The sequence below is a fragment of the Buteo buteo genome, chromosome 11 (assembly GCF_964188355.1).
Source record: "Buteo buteo chromosome 11, bButBut1.hap1.1, whole genome shotgun sequence".
NCBI lineage: Eukaryota > Metazoa > Chordata > Aves > Accipitriformes > Accipitridae > Buteo > Buteo buteo.
Window position 1 is genome coordinate 26856817 of NC_134181.1, and position 18528 is coordinate 26875344.

Genomic DNA, 18528 nt, shown 5'->3' on the forward strand with positions numbered 1-18528 from the left:
ATACAATCGCTACGAAAGTTCATACCAAGCCAGGAGAATATCCTACGGGATTTTACACTGGACAGCCTGTACTGGTGAAAATGCCTCAGATTGGAACAGTACCAGTGGTACTAACTACAACCAAAAATCCCTACGCATGGTAAGCCAGAGATTGCTCAGGAAGGGTACACCAGATTAGCACCCGGCAGATCTCACCTTCCTTTTAACCTTGCGGGTTGAATACGACCAAACATATTTTCTTTCCTTTTGTGTGCACAGGAATCCTGAATGAACTGCACGTGGATGTGGAGAGGCAGGTTGTAGGATGATGAACCGACAGGTTGAATTAGCAATCTTATGTTTTAGCCTGACCCTAATACAATCCCCTTTGATTTGTAGTCAGAAGGACCCAGAATGGCCATGGTCCCCAGCTTCCGTTAAACACACTGGAAGCATGGGACTATACTCCATCAAGGAAAACTTAAACTTAGCTACTGTGGTTATGCGTGGAGCTGAAATGTATTCCAGACATGAGCTGGACTGGGATAGAGAAAGATGGCTTCCCCTCCTGAGGGGAACAGCTGGAGAAGAAATTCAGATAGAGTGTAACATGATCAATGGATCTACACATGAAAAGGTCATGCAAATTATAACATCTAATGATATCTCAGGCCTGAGAACGATGAAGTCTTGTGTCACCAAAAGGTGGGATTGTTGGCATAACTTTACTCTGGTGGAACCCACTTTCGTGACTTGCCTTTGGCAACAAAGGCGAATAGGGCTCATGTTTAGATTTATATTCATCTTTATCCCTCACTAAGCAAACTGATTTTTTTGTATATTTCTTCTTCTGTATGGGGGCAACAGATGCCGGCACAGGCTGGTTCTCTGGTTCAGCCGCAGTGCCTGTCGCTGGGGTTGGAGTGGCCACAGTGCCTGTCGGTTTGTTGTCAGATCCAGAGACCTTCTTCTTATCTCTTCCCCTTGAGGATACTGAATAGTGTTGAACAGGGCTCGATAGGCATGGGCCAGCCCCCAGTACATTGCAGTGATTTGTGTGTCTCTGGAATTGCCAGGGTGACAGCATACTTTTTCAAAATATTTTACTAGATTTTGGATTCTGCACTTGTTCAGGGGTAAAATTCCAAAGCACTGGATGTGTTCAGTTCAGACACTCTTCTGTCACTCTAGCCAGAGTCCAGCTCCAAAATTGAAAACACCCAGTGACTGCTCCCAAATGGAAGGTGCCAGGACTGAAATCTGTTGCTGCCCCTCACCTTCCCTTGGCAGCCATTTAGCTGGTCCTCCAACACTGGGGCTGTGCGCTTTCTTAGCCATGTAACACTTTCCGCACTCTCTCTCACTCTTGACAGACCCCAGCTCCAAAATTGAAAACCTCCAGCAAGTTCTCCCAAACAGAAGGTGCCAGGACTGAAATCTGTTGCTGGCCCTCACCTTCCCTCAGCAGCCATTTCACAGCCCCACCAAAGCTGCAGCTCTGCACTTGCTTAGCCACATAACAGTTCCCACACTCTCTCTCACTCTAGCCAGTGTCCAGCTCCAAAATTTGGAGGCATGTTCACTATAGGCAGAGGTGGGAGAAAAATTTCACACGACAGCTCCTACAAGGAGCAAGAGAGTGAGGGGACTGTTATGTGCTTAAGCAAGGGCACAGCCCCAGCTGGGGGGGGGGCTGTGAAAAGGCTGCAAAAGGTAGGTGAGGGCCAGCAACAGCTTTCAGTCTTGGCCACTTCTCTGTGGTGGCAGTCGCTGGACGTTTTCAATTTTGGAGCTGGGATCTGATGAGAGTGAGGCAGTAGGCGAGAGAGATCCTTTGGATGCAGCAGAAGCTTGGAGCCCTATGTTGTTGGGCCTGTGAAATGGCTGCCAAGGGAAGGTGACGGCCAGGAACAGCTTTCAGTCCTGGCACCTTCTGTGTGGGAACTGATGCTGACATCTGTCCTTTTGGGTCCTGAGCTCTAGCAAGGTTGAGCATTAGGTGTTACAGCAATCTCAGCGTCCCAGAGTTAGTGGGGCTTGTCAGGGCTGCCAAGGGATGTTGAGAGCCAGCAACATCCTTCCATACTTGCAATATCTCTGTTGTAGCACTAGCTGACTTCTGTCCATTTTCTTGCTTGGGTCTGGCAAGGTATAGATTTAGGCGGTACAGTATCCGCAGAGTCCCCGTGTCAGTGTGACTTTGTACGAGGCTGCCAAGAGTCATAAGTGATCCAACAGATACACTTGTGGAATCTGCTCCACGCTATGCACCCCCCTCTCTGCTTTCTTTTAACCCATCTTTTGCTACTGCTTCTACTGCTCCTGCTTATGTCGCTTTTACTGGAAATCTAGCTGCAATGCAGCCAGTAGCGGGGGAAGCTAATGCTCCTCCTCTGGTATTGCTTGTATTTACTAATCAATCCTGGAATCCAGGAGATTTAGCTGAGGGGGGGATGTAAAATGCCTAGGTTGAGGGAAGATGCGAATCGATGTGCCCAATTTTTTTCAAATATTTGCACTGCATATAAACCATCATGGGGGGATACTCAAATATTATTGAAGAAGTTATTTCAATCTGATGAAAGGGATAAAATAATTGAAGTTAACCGTTACTATTAACAATTAGGGAATAAAGGGGCGTGGGAAACTAGCAGAAGAGTCCCCAGCTTGTTTATTAGGAAGACATCTCCTCCCAGCCCTGGATGTACAGTTACATCTACCACCCAGGGGTACTGATTTGACAATCGCGGGGGTATGCATAATATCTGAAGTCCAGGATCCCGACCTAGAGACACCAAAAACCCAGGAAGCAGTGCCCAGGGAATTGTGGAGTAAATTGGGAACTGATGTGGGACTGTTGAAATTGGCACAACTGAAACACATAAAAACAAACGGAGGAGTGCTCCCTGCTGTAAAGCAGTATCCTATTCCCCGGAAACAGAGAAAAGTATTCAAAAACAGATAGACCAGTACCTTGCCCAAGGAATTTTGAAACTGTGTGAATCCCTGTATAATACCCCAGTATTACCAGTAAGAAAAAACAGACTAGATAAAGATGGGGTTCCTAAGTTTTGATTTGTTAAAGATTTGAGTGCAATTAACCAGTATGTTATCATCCCACACCCCATGGTGCCAGATCCCTCTATTCCACTCTTGTAAATACCACGTTGGGCTAAGTGTTTTACTGTGATTGATTTGACTGCAGCATTCGTTAGTATTCCCATAGATGAAGAAAGCCAACCCTTGTTTGCTTTCACGTGGAAGGGACAACAGTTGTGGACTCGCCTTCCACAGGGGTTGACTGGCTCTCCCACCATATATTCCCAAATATTGAAAGAAAATTTAAAGGATATTGAATTACATGGTGGATCAGTTTTTGTATAATATGTAGATGATTTACTAATAGCTAGCAGAAATTATAACAACTGTTTAAAATATACTACACATTTATGTACTGCCTTAGCAACCAAGGGACATCACGCATCTCCATCCAAGCTCCAGCTGTGTCAAAAGCAAGTAAAATATCTGGGATTCATTCTGAAGGAAGGACAGCAAGTAATAGATCCAGAAAGAGTAACAGCTATAATTGAAATTCCTTGGCCAGTTATGAAAAAACAGCTACAAGGTTTTCTAGGTGCAGTTGGGTTTTGCAGACCGTGGACACCAGGATGAGGGGAACTAAACAAACCTCTGACAGAGGCAACAAAAACGGAAGAAATAGAACCCATTACATGGGGGCCAGAATGGGAAAAAGCTTTTAGAGCTATAAGATGGGCCTTGGCTTTGGCTCCAGCTTTAGGACTTCCAGACTACAAAATCCCTTTTGATCTGTATATATGTAAATGAAAAGGGGTGGCTGGTGGAGTGTTAACGCAGAAATTAGGACCTCGTCAAAGACCTGTGGTATATTATTCTGTTCAGCTGGATCTGATGGCAGCAGGAGCTCCAACATGCATTAGATCAGTGGCAACAGCAGCTACAATAGTGGAAAAAAGCTGATCTTTAGTATTAGGGTACCCAGTTACAATCTGTATGTACCACATGAAGTTGAATTACTTCTCAAGCAATATACAACACAAGCATGAGAGACTGAAAGAGTTAATGTCTCAAACATTGTGGTGGGGCAAGTTCTGCATAACAGAGAAATCTGCATAATAACAAACCCTGCAGAGCAAGAATGCACGTGGTAGCAACAGGGCACAGAGGGCGTTCCGGAGGGTACGCAAGTTCTAAACAGGACAGCTCACCATATATGTCCGAAGGTCAAAGAACAGTTGTACCTGCAGGGAGGGAGAAGTTATTCCCCAAACGACCCCCAAGCCCACCGACCCATTTCCAGAAGGTTCCAGAAGCACAAACCGCGCATGACACCTAATTAGCGTAATGAGTTTGAGTGCCCGCCCAAAGGAGGGGCAAGGAAATTATAAAAGGGCACAAATTGAAGCCCCATATGCACGTGCCCTCCAGAACTGGACCTCTAGGTTGGTTGGACCAATGCTGGACCCAGGACTGGTGAAAACTTTCTCTTTTCTTTTTTCTCTCTCTGTCTCTCCCTCTTTCTTTTTTTCCCATAATCCCGACACCTCATTCCTTATTTTACATAAACCATTGACCAAGTCTGGGACTAGGAGTGGATCTAGCCACCTTAGGCTCCTCTCTGAGGAGGAGTCTAGAAAGCAAGGGGGTCTACTCTGAACCTCATAACTCAGCCTCTCCTTATTTTCTTCCCTGAACTGATCCCCAAATAAGCAAGGCTCATAGTATATGTTTGATGACATATGGTTAGCATGCATTACACAGCTTACTGCCATAGTTTCATGCCAATTCTTGTTGTGAGCGAATAAAAGTTGAGTTTTGTGAGTTAAAGGATCCCTGGTATCGTTTCACCTTAATCCTGACATGGGAATCAGCAAACCTGAGTCGTCATCCTGAGAAATTGGGACATGACAACAAGCCTTGTCTCCCCAGTGTATGCATAAATACAGACTAACTCTTTTAAATGCAGGTAATGTGACTTGAGAGAGGTGTAATACATTGAACCTGGCAACACTACTACCAATACCTGTAGAAGGAGAAAAGCATCACTGATGCGACATGGTAATCCAGACTATTAGTGAGCCATGGTCGGATCTCACAGACCTCCCTTTATAAAACCCAGATCTTATTTTGTTCACAGATGGATCATCCCACTATTTACATGGACAACGAAAGACTGGCTATGCAATTGCAGACCAATGGCAGGTTGTAGATGCTGAATGACTTCCAGCAACAGTTAGTGTTCAAGAGGAAGAGTTAATTGCATTAGCCGGAGCAGCCCGCCTTGGAAGCAGAAGTGAGGAACCATCTATACAGATTTGAGGTATGTTTTTGGCATATGCCATGCAATAGGCATATTGTGGAAAGAACGGGGGTTTCTCACCTCCTCAGGAAAAGCTGTGGCTAACAGAATAGAAATTCAGGACCTATTGGACGCAATTCAACTTCCCAAACAGATTGTTGTGCTTCACCGTCCAGCCCATACAAGGGACACTACTGTAATCAGCAAAGGAAATGCTTTAGCTGATGCAGCAGCAAAAGCCGCGGTTCATCAGCCTGTAGTGAAGATTGTGGCAGTTGCTTCAGATAAGAGCTCACGGCCTATTGTTGACCATCCAGAAAAATTATACCATCAGATGTGACAAATGAAGAAAAGGAATAGCAGTAAAAATGGGAAGCAGTGGAAGATGAAGATGGAATATGGACAACAGGGGGAAAGCCTGTCCTACCAAAGAAATACCTGATGACTATAACTAGATGGTTCCATGATAAAGCTCATGGAGGAATGGAAGCAGTGGCTAATCAAGTATAGCAAGTGTGGGTGGCACCAGGTGTCTATGCAGCCACTATAAGTATTATTAATACCTGTCCTACCTTACCTGCCAGAAATTCTCAAATACAAAACCAGCGCCTGAATTGGGAAGTCAACCATGGGCTTTTTTTCAATCCAAAGATTGCAAGTAGATTATGCTGATATGCCTGCAGTATGCAAATATAAACATTTACTAGTGATAGGAGGCTAATTATCAGGATGGGTAGAGGCTTTCTCAACAAGAAAAGCAGACACTGGAGGAGTAATAAAAGCTCTCCCTAAAGAATTTATTCCTAGATGTGAAGTACCAGAATCTATTGAATCAAATAGATGGTCGCATTTCACTGCAGAAATAACTAACTTTGTAAGAGTTTAGGGATACAAAAAAGATTGCACACTCCTTATCACCCTCAAGCATCCAGGCAAGTAGAAAGAATGACTCAAACTATTAAGGAGAGAATTGCTAAAATTTGCACACATATAGGGTTAAAATGGCCAGAAGCATTAAATTTAGCCTTATGGGACATTCAGAATCCCCCAAGGCAACCCTAAGGACTATTGCCCACCGAGGGTCTTTTGGGGAGACATTTAGCTATACCAGGGACTTCTATCCCAGCCAAAACCAGCCTCTTGAATGGAGATGAGTGTTTAACATACTATGTTCTAAATTTACAAAAAAGTTTCAAAATTAAAAAGGATCCTGCTCAGTGGTACCAACCCATCCCTCCAGAGATACAGGTACATGATTTATAGCCTGGGGAGAGAGTTTTAATAAAAGTATTTTCGTGATTGTATAAGAAGAACAAAACAGCAAGCAAATCAAACCAATGAAAAGCAAGATGACCCCAGACCTTAATATTACTCTTGGTCCAAACGGTCGCATGAAGGGTGGGGAACTTAGATTGTAAAGGTATAATTGGTCAGGGATTTCTTTGTTTGGGGTCCCTCTTTACAGGCACTCAGCTCAAGCTGTAGCACTATTAATAAAAGGACTTTATAGAAGAATCTCTTTTTTGGCTCACTGATTCAGCAGAAAGCTAGAGTTGAACCCTGGTGACTGGCATATAAAATTTCCATAACACAATGGAAGGTAAGAACCAGCAACAGCTTTCTTCCTGGCCACTTCTTTGTGGGAACCTATGCTGACAGCTGTCCTTTTGGTTCCTGGGCTCTAGAAAGATTATCAGGTGTCAGAACAATTGCAGTCAGCAGTCAGTGCTGTTGGGGCTGTGTAGGGCCTGCCAAGGGAAGGTGAGGGCCAGCAACAGCTTTCAGTCCTGGCACCTTCCGTGTGGGAGCAGTTGCTGGACGTTTCCGACTTTGGAGCTGTGCTCTGGGTAGAGTGAGAGAGAGTCCAAGGACTGTTAGGGGGCTAGGCAAGTGCACAGCCTCATTGTTGGGTCTGTGAAAGGGCTGCCAAGGGAAGGTGAGGGCCAGCAACAGCTTTCTCCACATCCCTACCTGCTCAGTCTTGTACATTTGCCCTAAGTTCCCTCACCGGTCTGGAATTTCTCCAATGACACACTTACTTCTATCGGTCTATGGCAATGTGAAAGATATCCAACAAAGAGAAAAACACTCATCCTATTCTCAATGTTTAGTGGGGGAAAACAGCAAAATTGATAATCCAAACAACATTATTAAACGTGGTAATACAGAGATTTTTTTTTTTCTCTTATCTGTTACTTGTGGCAATCTTAGCTGTGCTTGTAACACAGCAAGACAGAAAACTGTGAATATATATGATTTAAGAGCACTCTTAAATTTCACTTAGTAAAAAATGGATACCTGAACTTTAGGAATTGACATGTATTCTTTCGCTGGAAAGAATCGGAATGGTTGCCATGAAAGGCAAAGCCACAGAAAATTAAGTGGCACAAAAAAGCCCAAATTTTACATGCATGTAGCTAAAAATGCAGTTTACCTAAAACAGCAATTAAGGCAATCTTTATATAATGATGGAACTTCACAGTAATTATTCACCTTGTAGATTGACTCTTGTATATGGACTTTTATGACTGCTGCACCAGTTGTGATGCCGTCACCAGAATCCCGTCTCCTTGTTTTTCTGCTCTTTCCAGCTCAACAATGTAGTCCAGGGAAGAATAGTCGGCTTCTGAGTATTTTAAAATCTGGATAAAACTAAAGTCATTTTTTGCTAGGTAGACAAAAATCTCCATCATCACTTCAGATTGATTAATACAGACAATGCAGATGGAGAAGCATCCCATGACTACACTGATCAAGAAGAAATAATAAGCATAGACTTATGGAAAAAACAGGTTGAAAATATCTCTGTGGGTCTCTAGCCCAATCCCCAGCTCAAAGCAGGGCCAACTTCAAACTTGGGTCAGAATCCCTGGGATCTTGTCCAGCTGAGTTTTGAAAACTTCCAAGGATGAAGCTCCAGTGATTACCTCAACTTCAGGGTAAATTATTTTTGGCCTACTCTCCATTTTAAAATTTCCTTGCTGCAACTTGTCACCACCACCTCTTGTCCTTTCACTGTGCACCCCCAAGAGGAGTGTAATTTCACCTTCTCTACTACCCAGTGCAATTAGAAACCTCCTTCCCTTCTCCCAGGCTAAACAAACCCAATGCCCTGAGCCTCTCCTAATATGTCCTGTGCTCCACTTTTTTGTGGGTCTCTGCCAGACTCTCTCCAGTTTCCTAATCTCTTTCTTGTATTCAAGGACCCAAAAAATGTACTTTCTTCTGACCAGATTTGATGATCCCTGTCTCAAAACTATCATGCTCCATGATAACAAAACAGGTTAGGCTACTACAAACTATTTTAAACCCTACAATACTTACTAACATTCAAACCAAAAGCATTCTCTCAGCAGACTGCTCCATTATGATTATCTGTCTGACTCCAAAGACTTCTTGAGAAGTCACTTCCAACAGTGCAATGCCTGTGATGGCTCCAGCTCTCAGGAGACCTTGATCGTGTTCCTCAAGGACAGAAGAGTTGGGGTAACACTGCAAGACTTGAAAGCTCACAGATGCAGCTTCTTCCCTTAGTGAAGAACAAACTGAGAGAGGTCTGTTAAGACTTTGATAGTCTGGCATTTTGTTTCACTCAAAGTGGCAGCCACTAGGGTGATAAGAAACATCAGCAGCTAATGTTTTTTTTCCCTGACAATCAACCATATATTCAGGATACTGCTCTTGAAGTTCTTCTAGTTCAATATCACACTGAACTACAACCTCACATGTTCAATGGTAGCAGGAGATCAGGGTATGGCATTATGTCTATGCCTTCAGCCTCACACCAACAGCGTGAGCACCATGAAGGCACATTTTCTCGAATGGATTTGTTAAACTGCATGTAATGGGCAGATGCAGTGCCGCTCAGCAGTCACTCCAATACACATTTGCAGCCCATGGAGTGACCCAGATTCCCCAGAAATGCAGTGTAAACCTACCAGACACTGTCTAAGACCTACATATATGCAAGAGATCTGCTTTTGTAGGTCTAGAGGAGTTAATTTTCTCAGATTAATCATGTTGCTCTGTCAATGCTCAGTGGTGAAAGTTTCACCAGTACAGAGCTATGCCTTTAAAATTTGACTACCATTTTCTGCTCCACATTGAACTACACTTAATACAGCCTTTTTAGACAGAAATTTGAAATTGAGTGTTGCACTAAAGGGTAAAGAAGTTTGGCAGAAAATAAAACCCCTTGCATTCCAGCGTGTCCTCAGATACCAGAGGGGCTGGGGGCAGCTAGGCTTAAATTCTGAGTGATGCTCAATTCAGCACTGTAAGTCCAGTCGCGCTCAACATATATTGAACTATCACCACTGTGGATGCACAAGTAGCATAACGTACTTTCAATCTAGTCACATTCAATGAACTATCATGGCCAGACTTAAGAAGTTTGGTTGCGTTCAACAAACTATCACAACTATATTTGAATGACCAGTACAGTTTATTAAAGCAACAGGAGTACAGGTTCTTTTGGATTTCCGGTGATAAATACACTGTCTGCAAAGCATGTTCACATAACAAGAATACGAATAATACAGCCGACCACAAAAATGTTAAATTATGGAAAAACTCTATAGAGATTTCTAAGTTTCCTGGGGAAGCACTTGGTATAACCGAGGGTTCGAATCTTACCCAACAGGCATCCCTTTGCGGGGGGAAGAGAGGTTCAGCCCATCGACTGATCCCAGAAGTCAGCGATGTTCTCCTGACTTGTCTATGATGGTATCTACCCCAACATTCCTCCTCTCTTAAGCCATTTTATACTATGTTTCTTAGTTTTAGGTGGAGCTTGAGTGACTCTAGTCATACATACCTTTATTATGACTGGTATAAAATCTCCTCACGTTACTTTTAAAGGTATATGCTAGAGAAAATTCAGAGCGCATGCTCAGTGAGGGGTGGTCGCACCTTGAAGGCGGGTAGCTTTTGGGATGGAGGTGTGTTTTGGTATTATATGAGCAAAGTTCACCCAGAGGACGTGATTTTGCGTGTCACTACTCCAGAACTGGGCACTTATGATATAAATGGGAAGTAAGGCAATAGCGTTGACAGAACCCCATTGTTTCACCTTCTTGCTTCAGTCAATTCAATGCAGGGACCTTCCATTCTTGTTCCAGTAGTTCCAGTTCCCCATCCCTGTGGTGATATCACAGAGCCTGCCCGTGGTGCTTCCACTCCGCTCCATCCTCCGTGTTGTTTCTCAGACTCAGCATACCAAGCTCCCCTGGTGTTGCTGACATCTAAGGTTGCAGGTCATGTTGCTTAGGGAATTATTATAGAACAGATTTCATGTATATTCACCGCATTCCACCCTGGAGGTTTACTTTCCCTTAAGAGGGGGACATATCAATTAAGTCACCTCCAGCAATCATACCACACTGAGTGTCCCTCAAATTCTGTCATGTAGCAGGAAGTCCACTGAATATGCTGAATATGGGAAAAATAAGCTGACAGACAGCTTCATGCACTAACAGGAGAGAAACACATCATAAACTGTCTCTACATTCCAGGTTTTTCTTTCTCTGTCTACCTGTTTGTGTACAGCTTGAGTTGAGAATTTGTGGACGTCAAAACTTGTTCAGTGGAAAACACAGGAGAGAGTAGTAGCAGCTCATCAAATACCTACAGGCAGAACAAGAAGAAATTACTGAATAGAAAATTTTTTAAAAAATCTGGATTAATGACAGCTCTAAGTCAGGAGTAAAAGAAAAGCTATTATTGATTAACATAAAAACCAGACGTGAACAAAAGGAGGTGTAAACCTCTTTATGCAGTCATGCCCAACACGTACACCTGGAAGGAAGCTTTTTGGTTGCACCTGTCCAGGCATACTGCCTGCAAGTTTCTTCCACTCGAAATACACCTACCTCACTAACGAGCATGACCCGGCACTTACCAGGATTTGCACTTCATCCAATAGTTCAGTACAGTTTCCTTCAAACTGTCCAGCAGATGCGTTCAGACACTGTCATGTTACCTTAATACTGGTTCTACCTGCTGCTTTTGTATACACCACCATAGTGACATTATTCTTTGATGGGAGCTGAGCATAAACCTGTTAGAGATACAGCACAGCTGTCACTACAGGTCAACCAGTCCTGCATTAAGTGGCTAGTTTTAGTAAGGGGATAAAGTGCCATGTGTAGAAACAGAAAAATCCCCTTTTTCTTGCATTCTGTTCCAAACAATGAGATCTTCTAGCACAGATGTGATTTCATCTGTTCAGACTTTGATGCTTTCCATACAGCATACAGAAGTTTCTAATGGCACACAGTTTCAAGCATCTCCATCTGGGTCATACATATAGTAGGTAAAGAAAATTACAGCAATATCATTACAGAGTCAAAAGTTTTATGCAAAATCTTCTGTGAAGGCTTGAATGTTTTGAAGAAGACTGAGAGAGAAAAGATGGAAAGAGCATGAGATGCTCTAACTTCATATACTAACTACAACCGACTGAGAAGATAGCACTTGAGCCATACAGTCTTCAGGGTTCATCTGCTCAGTTAGGAATCCTAAATGCTGCTTGCTCCATCTCCTGATGCTTTCAGCCACAGCACTGGGTCTCAAACCCATTCTTGGTGGTTTGCTCCATACCTCCATGCATCAAAGAAGAATGTCTACAACATCTCTTTTGCTCACTGACCACTGGAGTATCAGTTCAGGGTTAGCATTACCAAAGGAAAACAGAGTCAGCATGCTGTTCAGCTCCACCATGGAGACCATCATCTGTAAAGGAATAATATTGTCACCATAGAAACTGGAAGTCATCTTACGTTTCCCGTATTCTGCGCTTCTCACCTTGACCCTGTACAAAGAGCAGACAAATCACGAGAATCATAGAATTGTTTAGATTGGCAAAGACCTTTAAGATCATTGAGTCCAATCATTAACCTAGCATGGCCAAGTCCACCACTAAACCATGTCCCTAAGTGCCACATCTGCATGTATTTTAAACACCTCCAGGGATGATGACTCAACCACTTCCCTTGGCAGCCTGTTCCAATGGTTTGCAACCCTTTTGGTGATGAAATTTTTCCAAAATCCAACCTAAACATCCCCCAGTGCAACTTGAGGCTGTTTCCTCGTGTCCTATTGCTTCTTACTTGGGAAAAGAGACTGACACCCACCTCGCTACAACCTCTGTTCAGATAGTTGTAAAGAGCAATAAGATATCCCCTGAGCCTTCTTTTCTCCAGACTAAACAACCCTAGTTCCGTCAGCTGCTCCTCATAAGACTTCTTCTTTAGACCCTTCACCAGCTTCGTTGCCGTTCTTTGGATGCAATCCAGCACCTCAATGTCTTTCTTGTAGTGAGGGGCTCAAAACTAAACACAGTATTCGAGGTGCGGCCTCACCAGTAATGAGTACACGGGGACAATCACTTCCCTAGTCCTGCTGGCCACACATTTTCTGATACAAGCCAGGATGCTATCGGCCTGCTTGGCCACCTGGGCACACTGCTGACTCACATTCAGCTGGCTGTCAACCAACACCCCTAGGTCTTTTTCTGCCGGGCAACTTTTCAGCCACTCTTCCCCAAGCCTGTAGCGCTGCATGGGGTTGCTGTGACCCAAGTGCAGGACCCGGCACTCAGCCTTGCTGAATCTCATACAATTGGCCTCATTGATCTAGCCTGTCCAGATCCCTCTGTGGAGCCTTCCTACCCTCCAGCAGATCAACACTCCTGCCCAACTTGGTGTCCTCTGCAAACTTACTGAGAGTGCACTTGATCCCCTTGTCCAGATCACTGATAAAGATATTAAACAGAACTGGCCCCAGTACTGAGCCCTGGGGAACACCACTTGTGACCGGCCGCCAACCGGAGTTAACTCCATTCGCCATCACTCTTTGGGCCCAGCCATCCAGCCAGTTTTTTACCCAGCAAAGAGTACGCCCGTCCAAGCCGTTAGCTGGCCTTTCCCTCATCCACTAAATGGGTCACCTTGTCATAGAAGGAGATCAGGTTAGTCAAGCAGGACCCGCCTTTCATAAACCCATGCTGACTGGGCCTGATCACCTGGTTGTCCTGTACATGCCACGTGATGGCACTCAAGATGATCTGCTCCACAACCTTTCTCAGCACCAAGGTCAGACTGACAGGCCCATAGCTCCCCAGATCGCTCTTCCAGCCCTTCTTGCAGATGGGCATCACATTTGCTAACCTCCAGTCAGCTGGGACCTCCCCAGTTAGCCAGGACTGCTGATAACTGATGGGAAGTGGCTTGGTAAGTACTTCCACCACCTCCCTCAATACCCTTGGATGGATCCCATCCGGCCCCAAATTAGGTCGCATTATATGCCACTAGAAACTGAACACAAATGCTTAAAAATTGGGAGTCAAAGGGAAATGATAATACACACATTGTAAACTTATTACCAGTAGTATATTCTGTGTGGTCCTTTAAAATACAAAACAAACCCTCTTCTCCCTCGATTAGATGACTAACTTCAGTGAAAAGATCCTATCCTCTTCCCACCATGAATCAATTCCCAAAGCACGTGACAGCACTCCAAATGTCTACAAAAGCATTTCAGAAAGCACTGTGCATTTGTGAGCTAAAACACAGCTGAGGTCAGTACTGCTACTCCAGGCATTTGAGTTTTCGCAGTTCTAGGTTCGTCCTCACTATACCCCATGGTACTTCTCTGCTGCCCTCCCCTGCATGCTTGCACACAGTCATTTCCCAGACCCTAACTGCAGTTAAGTGCAGAGCTCTAGCCCATTACAACACTTGAATTCCTTGCATCAGGTAAACAGGACTAAAGCAGCCAGCCTGAGCAGCTGGACAAGGCTGTTGCTTCTGTTTCATAAGCTAGTAGTAGTACTCACTTTAGCATGCTAGAATTACTGAATCAGAGAACCGAAGAAGTTCTTTTTACTAATTGCATCACTCAAGTGAACACATACGTCAGGGTTTAAACCCACAGTAAGTAATTCACAGAAGCCTATTAGGGTAAGAATCCTCCTTGACTTCTGGCCAACAGAAGTTTTCAGCATTGGCTACAATACCTACTTCAGTAGCTGCTTCAAGTTTTGTGGCAGGTACATGAATTCTTGTTGCTTTTAACTGAATTACTTCTATTTCCACCTGATCCTGCAAAAATAAAACAACTAAGCTTCTAAAATCTAAGGAAACTAAACACCCTGCCTGGTTAAGGGCTCAGCTGTCTTTTGCCAAGTGGGGAAGGTTTAGCTACCACATCTCCAGGAGCTGCCAAGTAGGTGGTTATATTGTGCCACGCTCACTTACCATTTCCAAACTGTCACTTCTACAACACTGGTAACTGCTGACAAAACTAAGACACTTAAATTTCTTTTAAACCTCTTTGATTCCTGTTGACTTCTCTCACGGATTGAATATTGCCTTTAACAATATCCCCCTGGGGGCGCCAGAAAGCAAGAAAAAAGAAAAACACGTGGAGAAATAGCAGCTTTCCACCCAAGTTGTAATGGCCTCGTCTCTTGTTTACAGCAGGAAACAAGTTAAACTGAAACAGCAGTTTTACAATTACCTCTTCCCCTTAGCTGTCACAGTAAAATACAATATCAAATATGCCATTAATGGAAGTCTTTTCCAAGGCCAGCTTTTCAAGGTCAAGGCAACCAAGACAAACCATTAACATTCTTTCCAAGCAGAAGGGAAAGGATGAGACAGAAAAGAATATAATGGAAAGATACCTGTGAAAAAACAGTAACTTTTCCTGTGTCTTCACTAATCACCTGGATAGCACCCTCCATCACAGTTGTTCCAACCGTCCTTGCCATTACTTGTCCAAGTCAGTTAACCTCCGCAATGGAGCAGTTAGTGACAGAGAAGTGGATGATGGACTGTGGCTGGGGCCACCTTCTGACATCACCTTATTTATCATCAATACAACACAAGCTGTTCACTGAGCAAAAAAAAACATACATATATTAGCGAATCTAAACCCTGGAGTTTAGGGAATTAATGTCTCCAGTTGCCTGTCATGCACTTCTCCTGAAATAGACCAGTACCAAGAGGGAAAGGAAGCAATAAGTGAAGAGGAGTGAAAAATTCTAATTTGTTCAGAAGAAATAATTCTCACCTGCATCATATTGTGTGGAATAAGAGTGATTTTCTTTGGAATCAGTTTAAATGGAGGAAAGACCTGGTAAAAGGGAAAACATTCTGCTGTAAAATGTTATACACACTTCTTTTTTGTAAACATCACTATACAACACTAGGAATGTTAATGTTGAATCACATGAGCCTGTCTAAGGAGATCTTGGCACAGATTTATTACAGAGTACAGAGATTTCTAGTGAGGGAAGTGATTCTGCCTTCTGAATGAAAGGACTAGGAGAAAACAACGGATACTTTGCCAAAATACAGAAATGGTATAAATGGTCCCTGACAACAATTATTTATAAGATCCTTTTTTATATGAATTTAAGAGACATAAAACATCAAGGCTTCAGAACATCATCATAAGTGGGATTTTTATTTTTCTTTTTTCTTAAAGAACTTTGAAAAAAAAGGATTCTATGGTGGGTCAGAAACACTCAAAGGTGAGCAGATTTAAAAGCTGTGCACTCTTAGCTCAACTTTCCAAGGAGCAGAAGTAAATCTTCTTCCCATCTTGTCCCAGACCACAGCTACCAGTTGCCTGGCCAACAGCAACAGCTTAAAGTACATACAATTCAGACTATTCTCCCACTTATTCCATTTGCCTGTGAATACACCTCACCATGACTTCACCGTTCACTTCCTGTACAATAACTAAGAGAGAACTTGGGCAGAAACCAATATGCAAGTTGTGACTACTATACTATTGAGGCTTGAATTTTGAGATATCTATAGTCCTAGATAGGACACATAGAGCTCCAAGTGGCAAAATATCATCTAATAAATACAGTAAGTGTGAGGGAATCAGTTTCTCTGTCAAAAGAAAATTTATGGCCTGAGCTACCAGGTCTGAATTAATGCAGAGATATATCACTGTTTCATATGCCCATGTAGTAACAAAGAAACACAGGCAGTGAGAGATGAAAAAATATTTTAGTCCTGCAACCAGGAATCTCAAAGAGCTTTACAAATATGAGTTAATTGCCACAGCCTGCCAAAAAAGTTATCCCTAAAGTGTAACTCATTAACGTTTTACAAAAGGATGTAGATTATCCTGAGAACTCGCTGCTAAAGCTGGCAATTACAGCCCTGACACCTTTCATGCACTCTACCAACATTTACACAGTGAGCCAGCAAATAACCAGGGCATCATAAATAAGTTTTCTTCTGTAATTATCAGTTCTGTTTTTTTCAAGGTGAACATTACCAGTTCATAATTAAGAGTGTTCCAACCTGCCAACTGTAATGCTCTCACAAGTGTAATGATAGGAGATGCTGTTTGCAGCTTCAGCCTCACATATCTGAAGTATTTACTCTGCAAGGGAAGTTGCTGAAAACCCAGGACTCGAATGGTAATGACAAGAGACTTGCCAATCTTAAGCTAGATTAAAAAGAGAAGGGGAGAGGAGAAAGGAAGAGACATACATTCTTCCTTGAGGGCTTATATCCATGTCCTGGATGCTTAATCCTAAGATCTGCCTTGGCGTTGACTCCTCTCAGGGAAATACGCTACCACATTAGGTTTTAGAAATGCAGTCCCTAAGATTGCATCCATCACCTTATCAGTGAGATCCACCTCCAACTCATGCATGTCAGACACACACAGGTAGGCTGTAACTGGTCCCAGGAATCCCAGAGATCATCCATTTCCAGGCTTAAAAATCCAGGCTGCAAAGGGATCTCCTATAACAAAAGCAAAGAGGCAAAGACATAGTAACTGAAGAAAATACACGTTTGTGTCTATTACAAAGAAGTTAAATTTAAAGAATGGAGACATTCTACTGAAAAGCCCAAAAGCCATTGCTCAAATAAACTTTGTTGATCATTGGTAGGCAACTACATTGATCTGACATAAGAAAATCTTCACTGGGCTCAGTCCACATAATTCACCATAGGATTATTTCCTGTAACAAAGCGAGCAGTACTAGCTTAGCTGTGGAGTAACAATATAAAAAAAACCAGACAAAAATCCAACCAAAATTAGCAGCAGCACTCCTGTAACTTTTTCAGCTGAGGCTCTCAAAGTACTTTTCAAACTTCTATTATGTCTCACAATGGACTGTCAGAAGTAAAATGAAAAACACATAGACTTATTGTACAACTCAAGTAAAACCAAATAAACTCCATTTTCCCAGCCAAGACACGGGGAGACCATTTACCCCAGGTAACTAAGGACCAAAGCTTGTGAAAGAACAAGGAAAAAATGCATCTCTGTTGCCTCTTCTTACATTTAGACAACACTGTCAACAGTTCAAAAATCCAGTGAACTTTAATGATGCACAGCCAAGTGAGAACAGCAAATGACCTGGGAATACAGGCATGTAACCAAAGCACCAGGCAACAAAAAGATATGAGAGAGGAAGATAGAGGTAAAGCATGGGGGGGAAAGAACACCTGAGGATAGGAGCATGGCATCTCTGGAGAAAGGAAAAGAGTACATGACTCTATCACCAAAAAACAGGGTTTGCTGGAGGGAGCTAAACAAAGAGCAGTATGAGAGTAGAATTGTTACAAGTCTAAAGAAGGAAAATGAGAGCATTTTGGCCCATTCAGTGCTCAGGATTCTCACTGAGCCCCTACTGGCTAGATGTTTTAACTAACTTTTCTTCTGGAAGAGGCTCTCTCACCAAGGCCTTCATCATGTTTCTATCCGTAGTCTACTTCATCTGAAGTTTATATCGATACAAGACTTCCACGGGATGGTGTGGAAATGCAAGGAAAGAAGGTGACAGCTTGATGAGAAGGTAAATCTTCACCTCCTGCTCATGGCTGACTAGTATGGGGAAATAAGCCTCAGAGCCACCCTAAAAAAAGGGAAAAAAAAGGAAGTAATCTTTCAAGCAAAGTAGCTTACCATCAGAAGGAGAAAGCTTGCACTTTTAACCATTAGCACTGACAGGTAACAGAACTAGACACTTAAAGCCTGAACAGGTCTGAAATCCCGCAAAGATGATTTGTACTGATTGCTTAGAATACAAGCTTAAAAAACACATATCTGAAACCAGTTGCTTCTTTTTTGAGGTAATCAAAACGTCGCTGTAACACGTTGGATTGCCTCCAAAATATTTTGCTCTGTATAAAATTAGAGACGATTCTGTGGCTACGTTTATATTAGTT

General features: G+C 43.0%; 1 long non-coding RNA gene across 1 annotated transcript; it reads right to left on the reverse strand.

Annotated features, from left to right (window-relative positions):
* Positions 1–9755: 9755 nt before the first annotated feature.
* Positions 9756–17066, reverse strand: LOC142036396 (uncharacterized). The gene is made up of 5 exons (XR_012652147.1): positions 16970–17066; positions 15392–15454; positions 15003–15214; positions 11217–12049; positions 9756–10942 (listed from the first exon to the last, which is right to left on the reverse strand). It is a non-coding gene; the product is annotated as an uncharacterized LOC142036396 (long non-coding RNA).
* Between the last annotated feature and the right edge of the window lie 1462 nt (positions 17067–18528).